Genomic DNA, 15,391 nt, shown 5'->3' on the forward strand with positions numbered 1-15,391 from the left:
TACAGCTCCAGTGTAACACCACACATATCTCACTGTAAGCTTCACTCACTTTCATAACACAGAAACACAGTAACAACTGCCCATATGCCAATTCATGCCTAAGTCCAGACCTGGCCAATGAAAGGATGCACTGAAGCTGCGTCAAATTGAAAAGAACAGGGTTTCAAGCATTAATCAATTTAACTGAACATTCATCAGCCAATGAAGGGAGCAGGAGGGCTTTAAGTTGTTGGTGCAAGACTGAATGACATTTTCAAAAACCAAATCCGTTTTGACTATTTTTATTTAAAACGAGCGCAACATAGCATTTTCTACTAGTGATGATGAAAAAGCTGTTAATTAAACTCTAATTTATCTATATTTCCATCAATATCCACAAAAAATGCTATTTGTAATATCCAAATTTAAATAGATTTAATCCATCTATTGACATCAAGATGATTAGACAATTAAAAACTTTGGACAGCAGCAAGTATGATTCCACAAAAAAGAAATGGGTTGAGATGAGCTTTACATTATCATATTGTACACTTCCCCCCCCCCCAAGAATTTTAAGATCCTGCACTGACAATTCACATAACTTTGTTAAGTTGCAGTGCCTAAGTCCAATGAACACAACAGGGCTTCCTTTTGAATAGATATGTGCAAGACTGAACTGTTAGTGGCTTATAGGTTTCAGCAAAACCTGTGCAGTTCCTGTTGGGATTCTGGAATGAAACAGCTGCTCCTGGAGACATTAAGCTCTCTGGATTTATAATCCATAGCACTGGACATGCAGAAGCCTATTTTTGGAAGTAATTTTCCTCTTGTTTCAAAGCTAATGTAGTATAGCCAGACTGCTAAAAACTTCCTGAATGTGCCCTTTAGGTTTTTCATGGTAAGTCATGACACTAAATAATAATTTTATTGGCATCTTTAATTGCTTACCTCAGGCATGTTTGTAATTTTAAGCAAAACAAAGTAATTATAAGACTTAACTGGCTTGATTTTTGTGGTTTCCAGGCATTTATTCTTACACTATAAACTTTATCAGCCAGTAATTATTTCTGCCTACTATTTAACACTTGGTAAGCTAACAAGTAAGGATAACTGGCATGCTACACAACACACATGTAGGAAGAGTCCTGGAATGCTGTGGGAGCCAGTGTAAAGTTATCTTAGGCATGGACTTACTGCTGTCTGAATTGCAGCATCTTTATGGAATGAATGCAAGAATCACTGTCCTGGGTTTTGCTAATGGTCAGGGGTACATTTACCTTTTAATGAAGAATTAGAGAGGGGAAATGTTTTAAAGGGTTTTGGGGTACTACTGACCTCTAAAACAGTTTGTAGTGATATTAAGGGAAGTGAAATGTCTGCTATGAAAATGGTTGAAATATTCTATTTTCACCCTTCGTGTTACTTTCTCACAAGTCACTTTCTCACAAGAACCACTTCTGGTCTAAGATTCTACAGAGATGAGAAATATCTAAAACAGGGGTGTCAAACTCAAATTCATTGGGGGCCGCATCAGCAGTTTGGTCACCCTCAAAGGGCCGGTTGTATCTGTAGGACTATGTGTCCATTCTTTATTATCATAAATTATTGTCACTGCATTCAATTATTACTGTTTTTTGTAATAATGTAAGTAATAACTAGCTCTGAAAGCAGAAACATAGTCAGAATAATGGCAAGTAGATATTCAAATGTACAATTATTGTACAATTTATTGAAAAATGATTTTTGGTAACTGCACTGGGTGGTGGAGGCTCGTTAGGGTTTCATGCAGGACCTTTGCAGAGCTACTAGTACCCGGAGATGCTGGGGTCCTTCTAAATGCAGGACAGATGTTCTGCCAGTGAGCCACCACCCTTCACCAAAGGGACTGGCTGAGGTTGACTCACTGGAGCTGCTCTCCTGGTTCCAGGGTTTAAGGGCCAGAAGTATAAAGCAGCATCCTATGTTTCTGAGGAGAGGGAGAGGGAGAGGGAGGGGAGGGGAGGGAGGGAGGGAGGAAGAAAAGAGGGAGTGGGAGGGAGAGAGGAAGGAAGGAAAGAGGGGAGAGAAAGAAGAGTAGGAAATAAGGAAGGGAATAAAGAAGGAAAGAAAAAGAAAGAGGGAGATAAGACGGAAAGGGAGAAAGAAGGAAGTAGAGGGAAAGAAAGAATAAGAATGAGGGAGAGGAAGAAAGATGGGAAGGACGGACGGAAGGAAGGAAGGAAGGAAGGAAGGAAGAAAAGAGGGAGCAGGAGGGAGAGAGGAAGGAAAGAGGTGAGAGAAAGAAGAGTAGGAAAGAAGGAATGAAGAAGGAAAGAAAAAGAAAGAGGGAGAGAAGACAGAGATAAAGAAGGAAGGAAGGAGAGGGAAAGAAAGAATATGAACGAGATAGAGGAAGACAGAAAGGGAAGGGGGGGTCGCCGCCTTGATTCAGCGCCAGAAAAGAGCGCGAAAGGACCCAGGGGCAAAAAGCATTTCCCGTGCAGCATGAGGCAGCGGGTGTCCGTTTTAGGAGAAGTGCGTAAAGCCTCAGAGTTGCACATTCGTGAGGCTGAGCCACTGCTGAGCTCACGTTCATGAGGCTGAGCCACGGCAGGAGGAGGAGGAGGTGAGGCAAGAGGAGGCGGAGGCTTGCCGGGTCGGTGCCTAGCAGCGCTGTGCGGAGAGTCCTGAGCCTCTGGGATGCAGCAGTGCTCTGTAGCACTTTGAATCCTCCTCCTCCTCCACGCGGCGCTGCTGGGTGCTTTGTCTGTGCTTCAGTAGCAGCAGAAGCAGCAGCAGCCGTTTCCAGGTGCCGAGCCGTGGCAGGAGGAGAAGGATTCAAAGTGCTACAGAGCACTGCTGTGTCGCAGAGGCTCGGGACTCTCCGTGCAGCGCTGCCGGGCGCTGACCCGGCAAGCTGCCTCCTCCTTCTCCTGCTGTGGCTCGGGGCGCTCCACGCAGCGCTGCTCCGGCCGCCTTTCTACCCCCCCCGGCCCCAGCTGTTTGTTGGTGCTGCGCTTCAGCAGCAAGGTCCCGCTGCTGGGTCCCGCTGGCTGGGGCGCTCGGCGGGCCACATGACGAGGTCTGGCGGGCCGGATTTGGCCCCCGGGCCTTGTGTTTGACACCCGTGATCTAAAATATTAAACATAATTTTGTGGAGTTCTTTTGACCCTGGCAACTTATGTGTATACTGTTTCAGTATTATCAGTCTGAATTCTCTATGGTAGGCAGAAGTGACCCCCCAAAGCTGTAAGAATAAGGCATACTTTTCTTTAACTAGGCTGGGGGGGGGGATTGAAGAACCACATGGCACACATGGCAATTTATAGCATATTTTGGTTGAGGAATACCTAGAGAATGGAGTTGCAGAAGAATAGCACAAAAGTGTTGTAATTTTTTATATCACTGTTGGGATATTTATTTATATAACCTCCAAACACTAACCGGTAGTTAATGTCTAGTCCACTGTGTAAGTATAAAAAATAAGTCTAGTCTATTGTGACCGACCATAATGTTAAAAATAATTTCCTTACTCCAAAGAGATGAAAACCTGTCCAACTCATTCAAGTCTCATTCTGTGATGTTGTCTGTTACCATCAACTGGAAGTTTAAATAACCTCTAAAATTTAACAAAGGCACTCTTATCTTTTTTGAAGATTTGCTTATGCCCAGAGTGCCTACTACTGGAGGCAGGCATGTGTTCTTCCCATGCACCACCAGCAGCACACTGAATGGAGAAAAATAAAATAGGCAGCAGCACCTGTTAAATGGCAGCAATTTTGGGGGAAAACAATGCAGAGTGTTGTGGCAACTCAAATGCCTAACAGTTTTATTATGATATAAGCTTTCAAGGGCTGCAGCCCATTTCCATCAGATACAAAAACTGTTCTCTTTGAATATTATACACATACATACAGAGGGGGAAATTATAAACAGTAGGGCCTTGAAATGCAGGAAGGCTATCACATGTCTCTGCAAAGCTAAAATGTACTGTATACGAGATACACACAGACACAGACACACACACTTCACAACAGGAGTAATTTAAATAGTAACCAATTGAAAAGCTGCAGACACTACCCCTCCCATAAAGGGTAGTGAAGCACCACAGAATTGTAGAGTTGAAAAGAACCCCAAGGGTCATCCAGTCCAACCCACTACAATGCAAGAATCTCAACTAGCTCATACATGACAGATGACCATCCAACCTCCAAGGAAAGGGAGTCCACTGCCTCTCAGGGGCATCTGTTCCACTGTCAAACAGCTCTTACTGCCCAAAAATTCTTCCTGATGTTCAGCCACCTCTGATTCCCCTGGCTTTCCACCCACTTTTAAATAATATTAGTCATCTGTATGATGTGGCAGGGTGGAGAGCCAGGGATCTTTAGATGTTATTATTTATTAAATTTATTAATCATTTTCAAACACACACACAAAAACACAAAAAGTATTATAAGCAAAAAAACAAACACATACATTAAAACCAGAATTTTTTTAAAAAAACTTGTCATATATATATGCTAGATTAAAACATTCCACCATGCAACAAGGCCATAGATAATTAAAAGCTAAAGTCCTGGTAGAAAAAGTTTGCATTTCCTTCCTTAACAAGTATGCTCACCCATGCAAAAAGACCTGGTGTCTAAAGCCAATTAATCTTAAGTCATCCATCAGATTCTATATCAATCTTACCTCCACCTTTCCCAAAAAGAAAACAGTGTGCAAAGTTCTAAAAGTAGCATGACTTGTGCGGAAAATTGAGTGGAAACTAAAAAATGTAATTCATCAGAGACAAATGCAAAGCTCTGCACATAGTGAAGCAAACATATATTCACAAACAATAATAAGATGGGATACCTCGTGTTGCGTCCGCTTCATGTTGCGTCTTTTCGTGTTACATCCCGCGGCAACCCAGAAGTACCGGAACGGGTTACTTCCGGGTTTCGCCACTTACGCATGCACAGAAGCGCTAAATTGCGCTTCGCATATGCGGAGAAGTGCCAAATCACACTGCATCCCTGCGCAGACACAGTGCTTCGAGTTGCGGGCATTTCACGTTACAGACGGGCCTCCGGAACGGATCCCGTCCGTAACATGAGGTACCACTGTACCCAGCTTAGAAACAGCACATATGAAAAGGGCCTACTGTGATTTTAGGCTGCATTAAACGAACCACAGTTTCCAAATAACAAGAAGCAACAGTTCCACTTTATTCTGCATTAGTCACACCTCATCCGGAATTTTATGTCCATTTCTGGGCACTTTAAAAAGGGGTGTGGTATACTGGATTGGACTTTCAGGGCTGCTATTATTTTGTTGTACTGTATGGAATTCATGTTGGCCTGTTTTGATATTACTGCTTAACTTTTATTTTATATATTTCTACTCTGGGATCTTTCAGCAAAGGGCAGACTATAAAAATGGTAAATTTAAAAAACCATCAAATCTGTTTCCAATCGATGCCTAATCATCAATTTTTTAGATGCCTTTGGCCAAGCCAAATAAATTATACTATATTTTGAATGTTAAATGGGAATATTAATTACCTGTCTCATATGACTCAGTGGCAATGTTCATAAGGCTATAACCATGGTCTGGCACACATTTGGGGAACCTAAGGTCTAGGTGCAAAATGCAGCCCCCTCCAGGCCCCTCTACAGTTTCTGGCCACACCCCTTCTCAGGCCAAACCTCTTACCAGCCCTATTTCTGTGGCCTCCTCAAGTGTTTGACTAGCTGGAATGTGTCCTTGAACTGTGATTGTATGGATGAAAATATGTGAAGCGGTGGGGAGAGACACTTGTAGAAACCTCTGACTTTGCATGGCTGGAATGTAGCCTACTCTACAAAGGAAAGAGTTGCATCCTTTGCTCCACCTACTTTTGCCTCCAGCATGCAGACCCTACAATTTTTTTCCACAAGAGAATGTGGCCCTCAGGCTTAAAAAGCCTCCCCCCCCCCCGCTTTAGCATAATGTGCACAAGATGGAACAATCCCAACAGTGGCATCACCAGCCCACACGGCCTGGAAAATTACTCAAACTGCATTTTGCTTCACTCTCCCTGAATCTTATGACAATAAACTCTGGTTAGTTTAACAAGACAGCTTCATAACCCATGGTTTGGAATTAGCTTGTTCTAAAACTGACAGGAGCTTGCTATAAAACATAAGCCAAACAACAAGAAGCTGAGATTCAGGGACAGTGAAACAAAACAGTCAAAATTTGTTTTCCATGCTGTGATAAGGCAGCAGAAAGGAGAGCAATGCAGAAGGCTGAGGTTCATCCCAGCTCATGCACATCATGCTAAACGAGAGTTAAGTGCAAGGGTTGCCAACAATTTTGAACTCACATGCACCAGTGAGTGGTCAGTGAATATGTACAAGGAGGGTAGAGTTAGCCTACCCTCCTTGCACTGCCCTCATCATAATAATGCACCCCCACAGCCTGACATACAGCTATTTGGAAGCTAGCACAGGCTAGCTTACATATGTAGGATGGTGTCTGGGGGTGAGCCTCTGCCAGAAGCTGCTCTAGGAGAGTTAAACATTCAAGGAAATAGGGGAAATGACTGCATGGGTAACTGGGCATTCAGCAGTGTGTAGGGGAAAAAGGAGAGGGAAAAAACTGGCAAGAAACATTTGGTGGTTTGCATGTACCGATGAGCTGCCTATTTGCAGTTTGTAAAATGCGTAACTGCAGCCTATGAAGTAATTGGACAGTACCTACCATACTATGTAGTGTGATATAAAAGATACATGAACAATTTTCAGATTAATTAAGAAAGTACTGTAGATATTTCACGTTACTGAAGTGAAATAACTTTTACAAAATATAAGCTAGGAAAGATATCTAGAGAAGTTATGGGAGCTCAGCAGCTTCCAGGACCAGTAATAATTATTCAGTTACCTCTCTCCTTGTGATCAAGAAAGGGCACAAAGGGGGCACAAAACTAGGATTAGGGATTTTTCAGACAGAAGCTACATCTATTGGGCGGGGGGAACCATCATGATTGTTATCTGGCAATCATGTATGTAACTTTATTCAAGGTCATGTTTAAACCTCATAGATTGTTGTCCTATCTGTTCTGTAGAAATTTTTTAAATAACATGTTAACACTACAATGAATGTACAGTGGTACCTCGGTTTACGAACACCTCGGGTTACGAACTTTCGGTTTACGAACCATCGAAACCCGGAAGTAAGTAACCCGAGGTTTCCGAGGTCTATGGAGGCCTCCACAGAGGCATCGGAGCGTCCGCGACTGGGACGCAGCCACAGAAGCGCTCCGATGCCTTCACGGAGGCTAACTGTGTGGAAAGGAGCCCTGCGGCTGCGGCCGCGTCTCTTTCAAAGCGGGTGGGGGGGTCCCTTTGGAAGCGCTTACCTTGCGCATAGAAAACAGCGGAGAGAGGCTTGGCATTTTAATATGATGGTTGCTGGTTTTTATTTGCTTTTATTGTGTAAAATGTTTTGAAGACCTCTAGCTGGAAAGGTGGTATATAAATATATTTTAAAAATGACAAAGAGTATGGTTCTCCCACCAAGGAAATTATTTCTCTTGATGTGATCCTAAAGGTTCAATTTGGATTAAATGCATGATATACTAATAATTAAAATAAGTATTTTTACTTAATTGCTTCGCCATTTAAATCTACAACAGCATTTATATTAGCAATTCAAAAGTAGAATATATTGCTACATAACTGCAATACAGTGATCATGACACTCGTATCACTCTGTTCCATATAGCTGATCACACAAGATATCATACATCAAGGTTGGACTGCTGCAATGTGCTGGATGCAGGACTGCCATTTTAATTATATGTCTTGTCATTAGTTGGCTCAAAATGCTTCATCCTGCTGTCAACAGGGGTCCATTACTTGGAGCATGCAACTCTTTTGCTACTTCAGGCCACAGCAGCTCTGAATGCAATTCTAAGCCCAACTGAAAGTACAGGCAGTTACCTTTAAACCCCTAAACGGCCTGAAGGAGCGTCTCCTCCCCCATCATTCTGCCTGGACACTGAGGTCCAGCGCCGAGGGCCTTCTGGCGGTTCCCTCGCTATGAGAAGCCAAGTTACAGGGAACCAGGCAGAGGGCCTTCTCGGTAGTGGCACCCACCCTGTGGAATGCCCTCCCACCAGAGGTCAAAGAGAATAAATAACAATTACCAGACCTTTAGAAGGCATCTCAAGGCAGCCCTGTTTGTTGTTGTTGTTTAGTCGTTTAGTCGTGTCCGACTCTTCGTGACCCCATGGACCACAGCACGCCAGGCACTCCTGTCTTGCACTACCTCCCGCAGTTTGGTCAAACTCATGTTCGTAGCTTCGAGAACACTGTCCAACCATCTTGTCCTCTGTCGTCCCCTTCTCCTAGTGCCCTCCATCTTTCCCAACATCAGGGTCTTTTCCAAGGATTCTTCTCTTCTCATGAGGTGGCCAAAGTATTGGAGCCTCAGCTTCACGATCTGTCCTTCCAGGGAGCACTCAGGGCTGATTTCCTTAAGAATGGATAGGTTTGATCTTCTTGCAGTCCATGGGACTCTCAAGAGTCTTCTCCAGCACCATAATTCAAAAGCATCAATTCTTCGGCGATCAGCCTTCTTTATGGTCCAGCTCTCACTTCCATACATCACTACTGGGAAAACCATAGCTTTAACTATACGGACCTTTGTAGGCAAGGTGATGTCTCTGCTTTTTAAGATGCTGTCTAGGTTTGTCATTGCTTTTCTCCCAAGAAGCAGGCGTCTTTTAATTTCGTGACTGCTGTCACCATCTGCAGTGATCAAGGAGCCCAAGAAAGTAAAATCTCTCACTGCCTCCATTTCTTCCCCTTCTATTTGCCAGGAGGTGATGGGACCAGTGGCCATGATCTTGGTTTTTTTGATGTTGAGCTTCAGACCATATTTTGCGCTCTCCTCTTTCACCCTCATTAAAAGGTTCTTTAATTCCTCCTCGCTTTCTGCCATCAAGGTTGTGTCATCTGCATATCTGAGGTTGTTGATATTTCTTCCGGCAATCTTAATTCCGGCTTGGGATTCATCTAGTCCAGCCTTTCGCATGATGAATTCTGCATATAAGTTAAATAAGCAGGGAGACAATATACAACCTTGTCGTACTCCTTTCCCAATTTTGAACCACTCAGTTGTTCCATATCCAGTTCTAACTGTAGCTTCTTGTCCCACATAGAGATTTCTCAGGAGACAGATGAGGTGATCAGGCACTCCCATTTCTTTAAGAACTTGCCATAGTTTGCTGTGGTCGACACAGTCAAAGGCTTTTGCATAGTCAATGAAGCAGAAGTAGACGTTTTTCTGGAACTCTCTAGCTTTCTCCATAATCCAGCGCATGTTTGCAATTTGGTCTCTGGTTCCTCTGCCCTTTCGAAATCCAGCTTGCACTTCTGGGAGTTCTCGGTCCACATACTGCCTAAGCCTGCCTTGTAGAATTTTAAGCATAACCTTGCTAGCGTGTGAAATGAGCGCAATTGTGCGGTAGTTGCAGCATTCTTTGGCACTGCCCTTCTTTGGAATTGGGATGTAGACTGATCTTCTCCAATCCTCTGGCCATTGCTGAGTTTTCCAAACTTGCTGGCATATTGGGTGTAGCACCTTAACAGCATCATCTTTTAAAATTTTAAACAGTTCAGCTGGAATATCATCACTTCCACTGGCCTTGTTATTAGCAGTGCTTTCTAAGGCCCATTTGACTTCACTCTCCAAGATGTCTGGCTCAAGGTCAGCAACCACTCTACCTGAGGTATACAAGACCTCCATATCTTTCTGGTATAATTCCTCTGTGTATTCTTGCCACCTCTTCTTGATGTCTTCTGCTTCTGTTAGGTCCTTACCACTTTTGTCCTTGATTATGTTAATCTTTGTACGAAATGTTCCTTTCATATCTCCAATTTTCTTGAACAGATCTCTGGTTTTCCCCATTCTATTGTTTTCCTCTATTTCTTTGCATTGCTCATTTAAGAAGACCCTCTTGTCTCTCCTTGCTGTTTTTTGGAAATCTGCATTCAGTTTCCTGTATCTTTCCCTATCTCCCTTGCATTTTGCTTGCCTCCTCTCCTCCGCTATTTGTAAGGCCTCGTTGGACAGCCATTTTGCTTTCTTGCATTTCCTTTTCCTTGGGATGGTTTTCATTGCTGCCTCCTGTATAATGTTACGAGCCTCCATCCATAGTTCTTCAGGCACTCTGTCCACCAAATCTAAATCCTTAAACCTGTTCCTCACTTCCACTGTGTATTCATAAGGGATTTGATTCAGATTGTATCTTACTGGCCCAGTGGTTTTTCCTACTTTCTTCAGTTTAAGCTGGAATTTTGCTATAAGAAGCTGATGATCTGAGTTACAGTCAGCTCCAGGTCTTGTTTTTGCTGACTGTATAGAGCTTCTCCATCTTTGGCTGCAGAGAATATAATCAATCTGATTTCGATGCTGTCCATTTGGTGATATCCATGTGTAGAGTCGTCTCTTGTGTTGTTGGAAAAGAGTGTTTAGGGAAGCTTTTAATGAATTTCTGTATCTTAATATTTTGTTGGAAGCCGCCCAGAGTGGCTGGGGGAACCCGGCCAGATGGGCGGGGTATAAATAATAAAGTATTGTTGTTGTTGTTGTTGTTGTTGTTGTTGTTGTTGTTGTTGTTGCCAGATTTCAAAAAGTAAAAACCAGAACACCCCAAAAGTTGAGGTAACCACCGAAATTGTGGAACATTAGGACTGGGCCTTCTTGGTGATGGCACCCTTGGGAAAGCCAGTTCAGTGCCGCCATCCCCACTTTCCCGGCTTTGTTGTGTTCAGACATATGTTTGATGTTATCCAATCTCTGAAGTAATGGTTTATAAAGATGCTATTTTGGTTTTCTGGTGTTTGTTTAAACTGATTATCTTATATTTTGTGAGCTTCCTTGGGGGTCCTATGTGGTTCCCCGAAACAGCATACAAATATATTTAAAGAATAAAACATCATTGCCCCAAAATGAAAGAAACTTGGTAGATTCTCCTAGACCCCAAGAGGAAACATCTTATGAAAGCCAAAATTATCCAAATAGACTGACTTCAGAAGTCTGGTTGAGAGATGCTCTGCAGTTTCTGGTTGGCAAATTTTTTTTTTAATCATATTTTACCAGAGGGAAAGGCTGAAAGGAGAGTAACATTGGCTTCACCCAAGCTAGGGCACAGGCAAAGAGCTCTTTGATCTCCTCATTCCTAATATAAACGTAAATAAATGACTTGGCAGGAACCACCTAATGCACCTTATCCATTCATGATAGGGGAAGACATGCCAAAATGATTTTTAATCCCCTCCCTTCCACATGAACTGCATGGAAAGCTCTATCAAATTTTTCATTCTTACACACCTTTCTTCCTTTTGCCTGTATCTTAGTTAATGCACTGGAATGAGAAACTGATGTGCATATTGAGAGGACAGCCTGGGATATCCTGGGGAAAAGAACAAAACTGTTTATCCCTACCATAGGCACAAACATGAAGTTCAAAGCCAGTTGGTAGCAATAAGGATCAACATGTGGCGGGAGAGAGGGAGAGGGAGAGGGAGAGGGAGAGAGAGAGAGAGAGAGAGAGAGCAGAAAGGGGATCAATCACAAAGCCATAAATCTGGAAGAACAACTTTGTAATCTCATGCATAGGTCAGACTTAACAACAGTAATTTGAAACTTATTTCCTCATTTTTCAGAGTTTGTATTTCTTCACCAAACATGAAGTAAGCTCACTCAAAAAATGTTATCGTAGCTATACTGTATTTGAGAGAGCCACACAATAATAATGACAATGCAAGACTATTCGTTTGGGACCGTGTTTTTTTATTTCCTTCCCTAAAAGGTAAAGGGACCCCTGACCATTAGGTCCAGTTGTGACCGACTCTGGGGTTGCGGCGCTTATCTTGCATTATTGGCTGAGGGGGCCTGCGTACAGCTTCTGGGTCATGTGATCAGCATGACAAAGCCGCTTCTGGCGAACCAGAGCAGCACACGTAAATGCCGTTTACCCTCCCGCTGTAGCAATACTTATTTATCTACTTGCACTTTGACGTGCTTTCAAACTGCTAGGTTGGCAGGAGCTGGGACCAAGCAACGGGAGCTCACCCCGTCGCAGGGATTCAAACCGCCAACCTTCTGATCAGCAAGCCCTAGGCTCTGTGGTTTAACCCACAGCACCACTTGAGTCCCTTCCCTACATACATATATCCATTCAATTAGGTCATATGCTGCTTGAGAAAAGCCACTCACAGAAACAGGTCTGGAAATTTCCAGGGTGCCTGGACACCTAGGTATCAAAGGATTTCATGCTGCAAACTCTGATGGCCCTTCTTGAATACTTTGTTCAGGTTTTTGGGTTGTTGAGATATTTTTCCAGACCTGCTCCAGAGGAGACTAACATTTGGAAGACTGATGTGTCATGGAACTGCTGAAAACGACAAGCCAAATATGATGCCAGGAAAGCTTGTTTACATATATCCAACAACAAATTTATACAGTTTACCAATTAATATTGTATGCACATTTCAAACAAGTCTGCATATTCTTGAAATAGAAAAAAATGTCTCTGTTTCACACTGACCATTACTTCATATAAGGCTTAATGTCTACCTACCAATGTAGAAATATGCTTTCCTATAAATTACTTGGTTCTGGTGTGCAAACACCTTAATGGCATTAAATATGTGGAGAAAGAGGCTTCCTCATGGTCTAAATGAAAACTAGTAAAATGCAAACTATTTCAGGTATACTGAAAATATGATATCACACCTGCCCTGCCAATTATAAACTTTGGCACCACAAGTGTTACTCTGAGGAATGACAACTTTATTTCAATATATTTGCAAGTAGTACCTATCCAGTATCACATCTCTTTTCATGTACAAGATTTGAATTGAAAAAATTGAAGCTGCTCCTGGTTTGCAAAACCCACAATTAAAAGACCAGGCTTCTACAGGAAAAGGGAAATAGTCTCTCTCAAACTGGGATGTGCTATAAATAAGACACTTGAAACTGTATGCATTAGATTTATCAGTGAAGCCTCATTGTATCCTAAATGGAATCTTGCAGAGAGAGGCTGGGGAATGGAGTCCCTGACTCCAATAGGCTCGGGTTGGCAATGAGATACTATGTGAAGAGGAGGAAAGATGTAGGTGTTGAGTGGATGCAACCCAATGAGGTAGGGATTCACAAAATTTGAAAAACATTGGAGGAGCATAGAAGTTCATAAACCAGAACCACACTCCACTTGCAAGGAGAAACCATTCACCACTAAATAATGGCAATAAAATGGGATGGATCAGAGCAATGATGCTACATAGGGATTCTACTCAGAGTAGACCCACTAAAACTAATACAACTTCAAAAAGTCATGTTCACTAATTTCAGCAGGTCTACTCTGAATATGACTAACACTGGAAACAACCCATAGTATTTCCAGAAAGTGAGATTTATATTAAAAAAATATGTGGAGGATCAAGTGATCTAAGGAATATAGTAATAATACTAATTAATTAAACTAATAAGACACCTTTTAAGCGGGCAGGCAAGATACATCAGGGTTGCTGTTAGCTGCTCTGGGCATCAAATACAGAAAGGTGGCGTACAAACTCTTATTAACAAAACAAACAAATCCTGCATGTCCCAGACAATGTGCTCAGCTAGGAAACAACACACCATGTGGAAGCAAACAAGGAAGTAACATCACTAACCAACCTCTACAAATCCAGCTGCCAGTTTGCAGGGGACATATGCCCCATGCCCCCTGGAAAGGGCCCCAGCTCACCTCCTGCTTTACTTCAGGGAAGGAGCTACAGCTCAAGGAGCAGTGCTCCTGCTTTGTTTGCAAAAGGTCCCAGGATCAATCCCTAATATCTCCTGTTAAAAGGACCACCCCACATCAAATGATGGAAAAGGATTCTGCCTGTGATCCTGGACAGCCACTGTCAATCAAAGCAACTAATAATGGGCTAGATGGGCAAATGATCTATTCTAGTATAAGGCCATTTCCAGTGTTATAAACTGAGATATGAAAGCTAGGAGCTAAATTAAGATTACCAGATTTTTTTCAATGAATCCGGGACACTTTTCAACTTCCCACTAAATACAGTATATGGATTTTGTCAGGGGAGGGAACTGATTTGTAAATCCGGGGACTGTCCCCAGGAAACAGGGACATCTGGTAACCTTAAGCTAAATGGGTACAACAACGGAATGTCTACTGCACTTTTTATAACAAGAATATAAAGCTGAAAATGAATGAACTGCAGATAAAATATTATGTTCATTTTTTACGTGGTCTAGTCCTTTCCCTGCCCAACCTCCCTAAAATTCTTAAGAGGGTCTCTTCTCCAGTCTTCAGAGAGTAGCTGGAAGTGGGGAGGCAGAAAAAGGTCCTCGTTTCCTTCAACTCTGCAGTTTAAATCTGAAATCTTAGGCACAGTACTGCACCCAGAGCTCAGAAACTGCTTGCACTAATGAAATTGTCGCAAAATGCGCCTAGAACAATGTGAGTTTCAAACAGTAGCCATTTCCCAATTTGCCCAAACCTACACCCTCATGAAAAGGAAGCTCGTTTTTCTCTTCTCCCCATTACAACTGGGAGCTCCTTATGGCTCTATTCTTCTCACGCCCCTTGTTCTGCCCTCACCCAAAATTTAACCCTACCTAACTTCCCATTCCCACCCCAAGAAGGGACTAGATCCTTGCCAGTTCCCTATCTTTAGTTGTTGGGGCAGGAGGAAGAGCTTTCTAGTAGGCAGGTGCCACACAAGGGGCTCCAACTACTTCTACATATTCCAACAACTACCCACACCCACACCCACCTCACTCACTCACACACACACACCCCTCTGGGATGCACAGCAAATTTGGTTGACCAGGGACAACAAATTATGGCTGACTAATAAACCTAGCCAAAATCTGAAAAGCCCCCAAAACTATAACTCTAAAAGTAATTCTCTGATGCAAAAGTGGAAGCTCAGGAGAAGAAAGAAAACTGTATGCCCATTTCACTGAAATGAGGTTTGTTTTATATTTAGGCAATGCTTTATTACAGACAGGAAAAGTAGCACTCAAGGGTGTTCATTCTTCTGTCACCCATGTACAACATTTATTAAAGCATCACAGGTGTTCAGTACCCCCATTCTTTCATGTGCAGATGAGATACAACTATCATACTTCACAGGGCTACCATTAAATTAAACCAGTAACTTATGGTTTCATTTGTGTGGGCCATTTTCCATTCAAATCCCGTTGTTTACACTAATAATTAACCTTTGCAGCACCAGCCCTTTGTAATAGATTGGAAATAAATATTACTATTTTTGTTCAATAGAAGCTAGCAGTAATTAATGCTCACAAATGGCTCCCTTGTTCCTATGTCCTATAGTGTTCTTCACCAACTGGGTGCCCTTCTGGTTGTTTTAGACTA

The 15,391-nt window shown here is 42.6% G+C and overlaps 1 protein-coding gene across 2 annotated transcripts in view; it reads right to left on the reverse strand.

Moving 5' to 3' along the window:
- The window catches only part of CTDSPL2 (CTD small phosphatase like 2), a 51,174-nt gene that overhangs the window by 33,179 nt on the left and 2,604 nt on the right, over positions 1-15,391 (reverse strand). The window contains exon 2 of one of the 2 annotated variants that reach the window (XM_035131874.2): positions 11,323-11,404. The exons of the other annotated variant lie outside the window; for it this stretch is intronic. The gene's annotated coding sequence lies outside the window, so the exon portion shown is untranslated. The remainder of the gene's footprint in view (positions 1-11,322; positions 11,405-15,391) is intronic. 2 annotated transcript variants of the gene reach the window in all.

Source organism: Zootoca vivipara, chromosome 14, assembly GCF_963506605.1.
Source record: "Zootoca vivipara chromosome 14, rZooViv1.1, whole genome shotgun sequence".
In the NCBI taxonomy this organism is placed as follows: domain Eukaryota; kingdom Metazoa; phylum Chordata; class Lepidosauria; order Squamata; family Lacertidae; genus Zootoca; species Zootoca vivipara.